A 12,589-nucleotide genomic window follows, 5' to 3' on the forward strand; every position below is an offset into this window, starting at 1 on the left:
GAAATGTGGTACATATAGACAATGGAATACTACTCAGCCATAAAAAAGAATGAAATAATGCCATTTGCAGCAACATGGATGGAGCTAGAGATTACCATACTAAGTGAAGTAAGTCAGAAAGAGAAAGACAAATACCATATGATATCATTTATATGTGGAATCTAAAATATGATACAAATGAACTTCTGTATGAAACAGAAACAGACTCAAAGACATAGAAGACAGACTTGCGATTGCCAAGGAGTTGGGGTGGGAGAGGGATGGATTGGGAGTTTGGGATGAACAGATGCAAACTATGATATATAGAATGGATAAACAGCAAAGTCCTACTGTATATCACAGAGAACTATATTCAATATCCTGTGATAAACCATAATAGAAAAGAATATGAAAAAGAATGTATACATATGTATAACTGAGTCAACTTTGCTGTACGGCACAAATTAACACAATATTGTAAATGCAGTATACGTCAATAAATTAAAAAAAAAAACAAGACCCTGTGTAAACACATTATATTATGTACAGGATACGTGAGGAGGGACTCTCAAGATTTAATTTCATGTGTGGTTTCTCAAACGTCTCGCTGCTTGACATTTTGTACTTTGCATGCACACACCCTCGCTCTTGCCATAAATACCACACTGCCCGACCACGTTCAACTGAACATGACCTTTGAGTTGTTTTTCCAAGAGTGGTTTGAGGTTTGCATTGTTATTCCCTCTCATGTGGTTTGCCTTTGTGACCCAGTGCACATGTGTCCAAAATTTCTGGCTGAAGTTAGATGTTGCAGCTGGGAAACAGTTTTTCTCAGGGAAAAGCAAAGTGGTTTGGTAATAATAATGACAAGATTTATTGAGCACTCACCATATTAAGTACTGTCCTCATGCTTTACTTCAACGAACTCATTTAATCTTGACAACCCTCTTATGTAGATCCTATTATTAATATCATTATTATTCTCTTTAACAGATGGACAAAACTGATACACAGAGAGGTTGAGTAATTCACTCGAGGAAACACAGCACGTAAAAGGAGCCAGGATACAAACACAGGAAATCTGGTTCCAAGTCCTGGCAAGCGAGGTCTGCATTACAAGTTGGATATGACAGCACTTCAGTCCCATCTGATTCCTGCATTCTCACTTGGGTCAAAAGTAACACTTCAAAATTCCATGGATATGCTCAGATTATCCTACATCAAGGACAGCATTCCTGGCCATACCACGTGGCCCAAGTATACCACATGGCCCAAGTATGCAGTGCTGAACTGGTCAGCATTTCACCAAACACACACTCGCACTGTGTCTGGAACACAATTGCTGACCGTCAGTCTCTTGATGACGTTCTTCTACCAGTCCTTCACCTTTAGCTTCACAGTTTAGCTTGGCTGCTGCCTTTGCACTCAGGTCTTTTTTTTTTCTAGCTGCGTCCTTGCTGGGCTTCTTCCCTTTCCTTGACCTTTCCCTCCCTTGCCAATTTCTCCTGAGGGCACTTCCTTAGTAAATCACACACAAGCCCATCTCACGGACTTCTTCCTGGGAAACGGATCTAAAATTCATGTACAAAGATTTTATGAGAAGCAGAAAGATGTTCAAGAGATTGGTTCAAGATGGCAGAGTAGAAGGACGTGCTCTCACTCCCTCTTGCGAGAACACCAGAATCAAAACTAACTGCTGAACAATCTTCTACAGGAAGGCACTGGAACTCACCAAAAAAGATACCTCACATCCAAAGACAAAGGAGAAGCCACAATGAGACAGTACAAGGGGCGCAATCACAATAAAATCAAATCCCATAACTGCTGGGTGGGTGACTCACAAACTGGAGAACACTTATACCATGGAAGTCCACCCACTGGAGTGAAGGTTATGAGTCCCACCTCAGGCTTCCCAACCAGGGGGTCCGGCAACAAGAGGAGGAATTCCTAGGATATCAGACTTTGAAGGCTAGCGGGATTTGATTGCAGGACTTCAACAGGACTGGGGAAAAGACAGACTCCACTCTTGTAGGGCACACACAAAGTAGTGTGCACATCAGGACCCAGGAGAAGGAGCAGTGACCCCATAGGAGACTGAACCAGACCTACCTGCTAGTGTTGGAGGGTCTCCTGCAGAGGCAGGGGGTGGCTGTGTCTCACGGTGAGGACAGGGACACTGAGAGCAGAAATTCTGGGAAGTACTCCTTGGCGTGAGCCCTCCCAGAGTCCGCCATTAGCCCCACCAAAGAGCCTGGTTAGGCTCCAGTGTTGGGTCACCTCAGCCAAACAACCAACAGGGAGGGAACCCAGCCCCACCCATCAGCAGACAAGCGGATTAAAGTTTTACTGAGCTCTGCCTACCAGAACAACAGCCAGCTCTACCCACCACAAGTCCCTCCCTCAGGAAACTTGCTGAAGCCTCTTAGATAGCCTCATCCACCAGAGGGCAGATAGCAGAAGCAAGAAGAACTACAATCCTGCAACCTGTGGAACAAAAACCATGTTCACAGAAAGATAGACAAGGTGAAAAGGCAGAGGGCTATATACCAGATGAAGGAATAAGATAAAATCCCAGAAAAACAACTAAATGAAGTGGAGATAGGCAACATTCCAGAAAAAGAATTCAGAATAATGATAGTGAAGATGATCCAGGACCTTGGAAAAAGAATGGAGGCAAAGATCGAGAAGATGCAAGAAATGTTTAACAAAGACCTAGAAGAATTAAAGAACAAACAAACAGAGATGAACAATACAATAACTGAAAGGAAAAATACACTAGAAGGAATCAATAGTAGAATAACTGAGGCAGAAGAACAGATAAGTGACCTGGAAGAGAGAATGGTGGAATTCACTGCTGTGGAATGGAATAAAGAATAAAGAATGAAAAGAAATGAAGACAGCTTAAGAGACCTCTGGGACAACATTAAACATAACAACAGTCGCATTATAGGGGTCCCAGAAGGAGAAGAGAGAAATAAAGGAGCTGAGAAAATATTTGAAGACATTATAGTCGAAAACTTCCCTAACATGGGAAAGGAAATAGCCACCCAAGTCCAGGAAGCACAGAGAGTCCCAGGCACGATAAACCCAGGGAGAAACATGCCAAGACACATAGTAATCAAATGGATAAAAAGTAAAGACAAAGAAAAATTATTAAAAGCAACAAGGGAAAAATGACAAATAACAAAAAAGGGAACTCCCATAAGGTTAACAGCTGATTTTTCAGCAGAAACTCTACAAGCCAGAAGGGAGTACCACAATATATTTAAAGTGATAAAAGAGAAGAACGTAAAACCAAGATTACTCTACCCAGCAAGGATCTCATAGATTTGATGGAGAAGTCAAAAACTTTAGGGACAAGCAAAAGCTAAGAGAATTCAACACCACCAAACCAGCTCTACAACAAATGCTAAAGGAACTTCTCTAAGTGGGAAACACAAGAGAAGAAAAGGACCTACAAAAACAAACCCAAAACAATTAAGAAAATGGTAATAGGAACATACATATCGATAATTACATTAAAGGTGAATGGACTAAATGCTCCAACCAAAAGACACAGGCTCGCTGAATGGATACAAAAACAAGACCCATATATATTCTGTCTACAAGAGACCCACTTCAGACCTAGGGACACATACAGACTGAAAGTGAAAGGATGGAAAAAGATATTCCATGCAAATGGAAATCAAAATAAAGCTGGAGTAACAATACTCATATCAGATAAAATAGACTTCAAAATAAAGAATGTTACAAGAGACAAGGAAGGACACTACATAATGATCAAGGGATCAATCCAAGAAGAAGACATAACAATTATAAATATATATGCTCCCAATATAGGAGCACCTCAATACATAAGGCAAATGCTAACAGCTATAAAAGAGGAAAGCAACACAATAATAGTGGGGGACTTCAACACCTCACTTACAGCAATAGACAGATTATGCAAGCAGAAAATCACTAAGGAAACACAAGCTTTAAATGACACAATAGACCAGATAGATTTAATTGACATTTATAGGACATTCCATCCAAAAACAGCAGATTACACTTTCTTCTCAAGTGCACACAGAACATTCTCCAGGATACATCACATCTTGGGTCACAAATAAAGCCTCAGTAAATTTAAGAAAATTGAAATCATATCAAGCATCTTTTCTGTTCACAATGCTATGAGATTAGAAATCAATTACACGGAGAAAAATGGAAAAAACACAAACACATGGAGGCTAGACAATACGTTACTAAATAACCAAGAGATCACTGAAGAAATCAAAGAGGAAATCAGAAAATACCTAGAGACAAATGACAATCAAAACACGACGATACAAAACCTATGGGATGCAGCAAAAGCAGTTCTAAGAGGGAAGTATATAGCAATATAAGACTAACTCAATAAAAAAGAAAAATCTCAAACAATCTAACCTTACACCTAAAGGAACTAGAGAGAGAAGAACAAACAAAACCCAAAGTTAGCAGAAGGAAAGAAATCATAAGGATCAGAGCAAAATAAATGAAATAGAAACAAAGAAAACAATAGCAAAGATCAATAAAACTAAAAGCTGGTTCTTTGAGAAGATAAACAAAATTGATAAACCCTTAGCCAGACTCATCAAGAAAAAGAGGGAGAGGACTCAAATCAATAAAATTAGAAATGAAAAAGGAGAAGTTACAACAGACACTGCAGAAATACAAAACATCCTAAGAGACTACTACAAGCAACTCTATGCCAATAAAAGGGACAAACTGGAAGAAATGGACAAATTCTTAGAAATGCACAACCTTCCAAGACTGAACCAGGAAGAAATAGAAAATATGAACAGAACGATCACAAGTAATGAAATTGAAACTGTGATTAAACATCTTCCAACAAACAAAAGTCCAGGACCAGATGGCTTCACAGGTGTATTCTATCAAACATGTAGAGAAGAGCTAACACCTATCCTTCTCAAACTCTTCCAAAAAATTGCACAGGAAGGAACACTCCCAAACTCATTCTATGAGGCCACTGTCATCCTGATAACAAAACCAGAGAAAGATACTACAAAAAAAGAAAATTACAGACCAATATCACTGATGAATATAGATGCAAAACTCCTCAACAAAATACTAGCAAACAGAATCCAACAACACATTAAAAGGATCATACACCATGATCAAGTGGGATTTATCCCAGGGATGCAAGGATTCTTCAATATACGCAAATCAATCAATGTGATACACCATATTAACAAACTGAAGAATAAAACCCATACAATCATCTCAATACATGCAGAAAAAGCTTTTGACAAAATTCAACACCCATTTATGATAAAGACTCTCCAGAAAGTGGGCATAAAGGGAACCTACCTCAACATAATAATGGCCATATATGACAAACCCACAGCAAACATCATTCTCAATGGTGAAAAACGGAAAGCATTTCCTCTAAGATCAGGAACAAAACAAGGATGCCCACTCTCCCCACTATTATTCAACATAGTTTTGGAAGTCCCAGCCATGGCAATCAGAGACAAAAAAGAAATAAAAGGAATACAAATTGGAAAAGAAGAAGTAAAACTGTCTCTGTTTGTAGATGACATGATACTACACATAGAGAATCGTAAAGATGCCACCAGAAAACTACTAGAACTAATCGATGAATTTGGTAAAGTTGCAGGATACTAAATTAATGCACAGAAATCTCTTGCATTCCTATACACTAATGATGAAAAATCTGAAAGAGAAATTAAGGAAACACTCCCATTTACCATTGCAACAGAAAGAATAAAATACCTAGGAATAAACCTTGCTAGGGAGACAAAAGACCTGTATGCAGAAAACTATAAGGCACTTATGGAAGAAATTAAAGATGATACCAACAGATGGAGAGATATACCATGTTCTTGGATTGGAAGAATCAATATTGTGAAAATGACTATACTACCCAAAGCAATTTACAGATTCAATGCAATCCCTATCAAATTACCAATGGCATTTTTTACAGAATTAGAACAAAAAATCTTAAAATTTGTATGGAGACACAAAAGACCCCGAATAGCCAAAGCAGTCTTGAGGGAAAGAAACGGAGCTGGAGGAATCAGACTCTCTGACTTCAGACTATACTACAAAGCTACAATAATCAAGACAATGTTGTACTGACACAGAAACAGAGATATAGATCAATGGAACAGGGTAGAAAGCCCAGAGATAAACCCACACACCTATGGTCAACTAATCTATGACAAAGGAGGCAAGGATATACAATGGAGAAAAGACAGTCTCTTCAATAAGTGGTGCTGGGAAAACTGGACAGCTACATGTAAAAGGATGCAATTAGAATACTCCCTAACACCATACACAAAAATAAACTCAAAATGGATTCAAGACCTAAATGTAAGACCGGACACTATAAAACTCTTAGAGGAAAACATTGGAAGAACACCCTTTGACATAAATCACAGCAAGATCTTTCTTGATCCACCTCCTAGAGTAATGGAAATAAAAACAAAAATAAACCAATGGGACCTAATGAAACTTAAAAGCTTTTGCAAAGCAAAGGAAACTACAAACAAGACGAAAAGACAACCCTCAGAATGGGAGAAAATATTTGCAAACGAATCAACAGACAAAGTATTAATCTCCAAAATATGTAAACAGCTCATGCAGCTCAATATTAAAAAAACAAACAACCCAATCCAAAAATGGGCTGAAGACCTAAATAGACATTTCTCCAAAGAAGACATACAGATGGCCAAGAAACCCATGAAAAGCTGCTCAAAATCACTAATTATTAGAGAAACGCAAATCAAAAGTGCAATGAGGTATCACCTCACACCAGTTAGAATGGGCATCATCAGTAAACAACAAATGCTGGAGAGGGTGTGGAGAAAAGGGAACCCTCTTGCACTGTTGGTGGGAATGTAAAATGATACAGCCACTATGGAGAACAGTATGGAGGTTCCTTAAAAAACTAAAAATAGAATTACCATGTGCCCCAGCAATCTCACTACTGGGCATATACCCAGAGAAAACCGTAATTCAAAAAGACACATGCACCCCAATTTTCACTGCAGCACTATTTACAACAGCCAGGTCATGGAAGTGACCTAAATGCCCATTGACAGACAAATGGGTAAAGAAGATGTGGTACATATATACAGTGGAATATTACTCAGCCATAAAAAGGAACAAAATTGGGTCATTTGTAGAGACATGGATCAATCTAGAGGCTGTCATACAGAGTGAAGTAAGTCAGAAAGAGAAAAACAAATATCATATGTTAACACATATATGTGGAACCTAGAAAAATGGTACAAATGAACCAGTTTGCAGGGCAGAAATTGAGACACAGATGTAGAGAGCAAATGTATGGACACCAAGGGGGGAAAGCGGCAGGGGTGGTGGTGGTGGTGCTGTGACAAATTGGGAGATTGGGATTGATATATATACACTAATACGTATAAAATGGATAACTAATAAGAACCTGCTGTATAAAGGAATAAATAAAATACAATTCAAAAATAAAAAAGGAAAGATGTTCAAGAGAGGGCAGAGCAATAGGAGCCATAAGGAAGCATGAGTAAGTGTCTTTGAGAACAAGAATAGTGAGTGTGTTAGAGGGTAAAGACAGGAAAGGCAGCACAATGGAAACCAAGACAGAACAGTGGCGTCAGCATATGGACATGGTGCAAGGAAGATGACAGGTCATATGACTGGCCTAGCAGAGTTTTGTTGAGACACTAGAATTGCTGTGCATTCCAAAATAACTTATTGTTTTCTCTGCAGTCTGGCTGTGCATCTGCAGAGAAGTCTTCCTGTCTCTCTTTAATCCTCTGTGCATCCCTTCAATAAGTTCCATTACCCGGAACCCAAATACATCTCTGTTCTTTGAAAACTTGAAAGAGCCTAAGAAACCCACATTATCAGAAATGAAATGAACGTCCCAATCGTAAATGCATTTATAATGCTTTAGATGTTCAGAATATTTTTACAATTAATATATCCCTTCAGCTCCTTTTAATTTTGTTTTTATTATACAAATTGTAATGTAGTTTTCAATTTTACAACTTCCAGCTAATGTGCCTTCCATTCTTCATTATGTCACTAATTTAATAACCAACAAAATCTCTAACTCCTTGGTAAATGAGTTTGTTTTGTGTAGTTATTAAGTGGAAGACATTTCTTCAGCATAATATTTATTGTACCTAATTTTAAAATTAAGTGTTTGAGATATGAACAATTTACAATAGAAAGAAGTGGGGAGACTTAAAAAAAATGAATACATGAACTCTGCAGCTCAATATATATTAAATTCTCTGGTTAAGCAAGAAAAAGTCCTTATGTCAATTTTTCCTGTTTTCCGGACACCTGTAGGGTGAAATAACAGCAACTTCATATTTTATAAACTTCTTTGAACATCACTCTGACTTACTTTATATAAGAATACAATACATTGTCTTACAAAAATAATGCAGTTATTGATTCTGTGATCATTTTACAATATGTAAAAAAAAAAATCCCCAGTGTATAAGGATTGGTGATCAGATCACTGTGATTTTACCTGAAATACATTAAAAGAAAATATTTTTTACCAAAGTAAACTATTTACTCGTCTGCTCCTATAAGACTCTCAGGAAGAGGTGGACAGTTAGCTACATATCAGGAAGGCACAAAACTTCCTGACATTAAAACAAAATGAAACAACCATCTTTCTTTCAGGGGAGGCATTTGCAAACAGTTACTTGTTCTTTAGAAAAATTCTATCTGAATTTCTTAATGCACCGTAAAAAATCCCGTCATTACCTCAGGGGTACTTTCATGAAGTACATGATGTAGAATAGATATTCTAGAGGATATGCTAAATTGAACAGTAGAAGAGTTTGCGGGGGGTGGTGGTTTAGGAACAGATTTGCATGAATTCACTGTAGATGGCCTCGTTTTCTGAGCAACCAGCAAATAAAACTATACATGTTAATGGTCTCCATAATATTGGAGCTACTACCCCAATAAGTATGCTTAAAGGTACACAATCAGTGATGGCAATTCTGCCTCACTGAGGATGTGAAAAGATTGCCTTAAATATAAAATCAAGTACCCTCAGCCTTACTCATGAGGGAAATGTAAATTAAAACTATGAGTTTGCATCTCACTTGTTGGCAAAAAACCAACCGTTTCTTAATGTACATTGTTGGTGAGCCCTGTGAAATGGGTCTCTCACACACTGTGGTAAGGCAATAGATAAAAACCCATATAAGGACAATTTATCTATTGAAATTACAAATAAACTCATACCAAATTTCATGTATGGTAATTTCTCCAACCCACACACTTGCACTTGGGAAAAATTGCTTCCTTATAAGTCTATTCATTGTATCTTTGTTTGTAGTAGCACAAGATTGGAAACAGCTCAAACACCCACCAATGGGTTATTGATTAAATTAATATGATACTTCCATCCTATGGAATATCAGGCAGCCATAAAAAGGAATAAAAATTTTCTCTATGAGCTGATGTGGAAAGATCTTGAAGATAAATATTTAGAAAAAATAATCAAGACAGAGAGAAGTGTTTAGAGCATGTAAAAAGAATGGAAAAATAAGAAAACATGTTCATATGTGCTTGCCTTTTCATAAAGAATGTTGAAAGGATACAAAAGGAAATAATAAAAATGATTACCTATAGGGAGAAAAGAAAGGAATTTGGCTTCAGGACAAAGGGAGGGAGGCAGAGTCTTCACATAACCGTATTACCTCTGTAAAGCATTCAGTAATAGTAGTACTAGTAGTAATAATAATAATAAATCAAGCTCTCCAGTTTGCATCATTTCAGGGATAAGGAATACTCTAGTTCAGGAGTTGGCAAACTACAACCTGCAGACCAAATCTGACCTGACACCTGTTTTGATAAATCAAGTTGTATTGGAAAACAGCCACCTCATTTGTTTATATCAGTGAGTGTTTCTCATCCTCTTAGCCAAGGCATTTGGTCAGGAATTGACACTTCATCCAAGTCAGGCCAATCAGACCCACTGAAACCCAATTCCAGGATTTTTGTTTGAGCTATCAGCACAGCCAGACATGCCTGAAGAAGTTACGCTGGAGCCCTGGGGCGATAGAAACTCAATGTGATCACAGGGGTGTGGGGGGGTGGTAGTGGGTTCTTGCCAATGACCTAAGAGAAGGTAAGTTAAGGTAATTTCTGGGAAATTTTTGTTTTCCTAAAAAAGGGAGACATACATGATTGACACTTCCTGACATTCTGCCTCAAATGCTGATGTGATGTCTGGAGCTTCAGCAGCTATCTTATGACAGTGAGACAGCAGTCAAGAGAATGAAAACCAACCCTGCAGGGCTGTGGTGAGTTAAACATGCTGATGCTCTAGTTATTTGACAGGTGCCTGTGGGCAACTTCAGTGACCTGCCTGAGGTCACTTGACTTACTGGTAAGACCTGACCCAGAATGCAACTCTCAGCTGCCCATCCAGGGCTCTTCCATACGAAAGGTGCTTGTAGTTCTACAGCTGAGGTTGAAGTGTCAACTTTAATCTCATGCAGTGTTTTCCAAACTATGTCTGAAGACTGGATGTTTCATAGCCTGTTAAAAGATGTTATGAGGAAACAGGTCAAATAGGCTTGGGCAGTGCAGAGGTAAAATTGAGTTACTGCAGAACTTTCCAGAGCATTGAGTATGGCAACATTTATCATAAATTTCCAAGGGGGAAATAAAGCATGTTGGTTATTTTGACCGGGAAAACTTTTTTTTTCTCCCAAAGTATCTTATGGGATGAGTGTGCCTTAGAATATTCTTTGGGTGGTTAAGTGGTGACAGTAGGGTTGTTTCTTTTCATCTTTGCAGGTTATTTAGGTACATTCTTAGGAAAATTATGCAAAAGATTGCTGATAATCTTATCATTCCCCTGTATTAGTTATCCATAGCTGTGTAACAAATTACACAAGGCTTAAAATAATAAACATGTATTTTCTTACAGTTCCTGTGGGCCAGGAATCTGGGTGCAGCCTAGCTGAGTCTTCTGGCTCAGGGTATCTCATTAGGCTGCAGTCAAGGTGTCATCTGGGGGCACATCCATCTCAAGGCTGGGCTGTGGAAGTATCTGCTGCTAAGCAAACTCTTGTGGCTGTTCACAGCCTCAGGTACTTGCAGGCTGCTGGCCAGAGACAATAGTTCCATGCTACGTGGGGCCCCTTTGTGGGACTACTCACAGTACTATTGTTTGCTTTCCTGAGAGGGGAAAGAAGGAGGAGAAAAGGGGACGGGGAGGGGGAGAGGGGGAAGAAGCGGGGGAGGAGAAGAAGAGACTAGTTTTTAGTAACCTAATTTTGGAAGCAACAGCCCATCACTTTTGCTATATTCTGTTGCTTAGAAGTAGTCACTCCATCCAGCCCATACCCGATGGAGGAGATTCACAGGGTATGAACACCAGGAATCAAGGATCACTAGAAGCTGCCTACCACACCTGCCCTCTGAGGTTTTCTTGCCACCTTAGCTCCCCACTAGTTTATCTAGCAGGTATTTCAGTGAAACAGCATTCCTAGGTGGTGGTTGATCTGAGGCAGGTACTTCCTAGTTTAAAGAAACAGAGAAGTGTTGAGATGGGCTCAGGTCATGGGGGATTATTTTAAGGAGATCCACAGAGGTAAGTCTCACAGCCCATCTGTCATTGTTCTAGATATAGAAGTAGTCCCAGTAATAGTGTCAAAAACCAACATGGATTTCATGCTTCCTTTGTGCTAGGTGTTGGTCCAAGTTCTCCTGGATTGTTTCCTTTATTCCTCATTAGGCCCTTAAAAGGAAGGTGCAATCCTTATCCATGCTTTACAGATGAGGAGACCAAGGCACAGAAGGGTGAAGAAACTTGCCATAGGCCACGTGACTCAGAAGTCGAGCTGGGATTTGATCTTTGGCAGGATGTCTCCAGAGCCTGTGCTCTCTAAACCACCAGGTAACACTGCTTCTAGGCAGCCCAGCTAGGAGCTCACAACCTCATCACTTTTCTCCCACATTTCTCCCTCTCTGCTTCCCTCTCCCCTCTGGGGCTGCAGGTCACCAGACAGGTACTCTGACTGATGCTTATCAGAAGGGGATGATGTAAGAGCGAAGTCCCTCAGTCACCAAATATTTATAGATGCCAGTTAAATACCAGGCTCTGGCCACCTCCTCCTGTGGTGTGTTTAGTACAAGGATGTGTGTCATGCCATTTCTGTTCCTCTAGGAAGGATGAAAACTCCTCTAAGACCTGTGCCACTCCCGAGACACAGAATCATCACTTAGGTCTTTCTTGACCACAGAGGAAATGCCAGGCCCTGAGGATCAGTCATTTTGTCTTTTCTTAACCTGACTTGATCCTCTGTGTGCTTTCTAAGCCAGACTTCTAAAAAGGGTGGTTTACACTCCCTGCCTCTGCGTCCTTTGCTTCCAATCCCCCCTCACCCGCTGCCATCTGGTTTCTGCTCCTTGTTGCTTCCCTACACCGGCCTTGCGAAAGGAACTGGCCAACTCCTGGTTGCCAAACACGGCACACTTTCCAGCAGTGTCACACTGCACTTCTCTCCACTCTGTGCCACTGCTAGCCTCGTTTTTTGCCCCTTTCTGCACTTAGCTGCTGGGACAT

Source organism: Grampus griseus, assembly GCF_964374135.1.
Source record: "Grampus griseus genome assembly, chromosome: 10".
Classification (NCBI taxonomy): Eukaryota; Metazoa; Chordata; class Mammalia; order Artiodactyla; family Delphinidae; genus Grampus; species Grampus griseus.